The following is a 1,929-nucleotide window of genomic DNA, read 5'->3' as shown; positions in this document are numbered from 1 at the left end:
CATTGTCATTGAGTTCTTCTGCTACAAATACAGCCGTTTAAGTTGGGCTAATATTTTTGATTTAGAATATCAACTTTAATTAAATCCTCACTCATGACAATTCAACAAATTTCACCAGGCCTGAAACTATCGAAATGGGTATGGATATTTGGGTAATGGATGGGTAAATGTATTTGAACAGAGAACTGCATAGGGAATACTATAGTGCTCTGCAATACTCCCCATTTGAAACAAAAAAAGACTTACCCTCTTGACAACATAAAACATGAATATATTGGCTGAATATTAATTTATTACAAGATATGTTTACACTTTGAGATTGCATAAATCCTCAACTTTACATTTTACAAAAGCAAACATTCTGTGCTTGCAGAATGTATTCCAAATTAGGGTAGAGAGGATAACAGACTGCTCAGTTGGGGGCGTAGGAGCTTTGTGACAGTGCAGCGACGGGCACAGTCTTGAAATGGAACATTCAGCTTGCGCCCATCTTGGAACCAACACTCACCAAGCCCCATTCCACCATTCACAATCATGTTAACAGCCATTACAACAGCTGGTGTTTAGTGAACAGGGTCTGTTTTCCTGAAGATAGAGGTGGTGTCCCACAAAATTTTGTTTTGAATGTCACGTTCAAAGCCCGCCTGAACCATCTAAAATACCTGTGTATAAATCATAAATGACAACGCCAGTACCAATAAAACTCAGTCGCCCTAAGTGTATGCAGTACACTGTATTTGGACACAATTGGTGGAAACAGATGTGTTCGTTTTGTTCTTATCAAAACAGCACTGCGGCCTTCGTCTTAACCTTGCACTGTTGATGAAATGTAAGTTATGTATAATACAAAAACTAATTTCATACTATATTACACAAATCTAAAGCAAATTTCTTAGAAAAAATGTATTCTAACTACACAGTAAGCAAATTTTGGTGTGACAGGTCTGTACCGTTTTCGCAGTGTACAGGAGGTAATTACCGTTTGGGTTTGTTATCAGGGGCCATACCCCTGGACGGCTACTTATCAGAACACTGCCATGTGCAATACACTTGAAAACAAGGATGGTGTGAGTCATTTCCCATGAATTTTAAAATGCAACCCTACCACCAATCCATTAACATTATTAGGCTAAGCTTTAAAATAACATAAATTACAACTGTACATTCCTCAGATGCCATTCCAAATAACGTTGTACAACAGGAGTGATACGTAGGCGTAGCCTACATACCGTTATAGCCTACACATAATTAAAAAATTGGATTTCCCAAAGTAATCTCAAGTTGTCATTCTTTTGCACAGACAGCAGATGGCGAGAGTCTTTCGTCTTAAATTATGTAGCCTAATGTGTGATTTTAACAGTTTAGAAGCAGTTCCTTGTTGTGCTGACGTAAATACACAGTTATATTTCAGCTGATTTGTTTACATCGCAAGACAAATGTGTAGCCTGTTTGATGTGGCTAGCTAGCAAATCGTCTTAATAGGCGATTCTAGCAGCACTGCGAAAGACAGAATACAGGAATACAATGCATAAACTGACACGGATTAATCGGAGTCCACATTCCTAAAACTGGACTTGGATCTCAACATTTAACCATCCCGTGAAAACAATTGCTTTGTAGAAATAATTTTCCGTTTATGCTGTCATTTTTCTTTGGACATTCTATCATTCAGTTACTTCGGCCTATTTTTTAAAATCTTTTTTATCCTTTCACCGTCGCTTTATAGTCAAGGCCATTTGACAGTTTGTGTGTTGGTTTTCTAAAAGCACAGCTAGACTTAATGGTGCTACACCGAACAGACATCCAATGTAGCATGTGTTGACTAAGTTAACGGAAAATAATCGAATATGGCATAAAATATGCGGGGATGGATAAAAATACTTACTCCTTCATATAAATAGATTCCGATGTAAAACTTGTGCGGTGTTT

Source organism: Anguilla anguilla, chromosome 15, assembly GCF_013347855.1.
Source record: "Anguilla anguilla isolate fAngAng1 chromosome 15, fAngAng1.pri, whole genome shotgun sequence".
Taxonomy (NCBI): domain Eukaryota; kingdom Metazoa; phylum Chordata; class Actinopteri; order Anguilliformes; family Anguillidae; genus Anguilla; species Anguilla anguilla.
The sequence above is the reverse complement of the archived record's forward strand: the minus strand, read 5'-3'. Positions refer to the sequence as shown.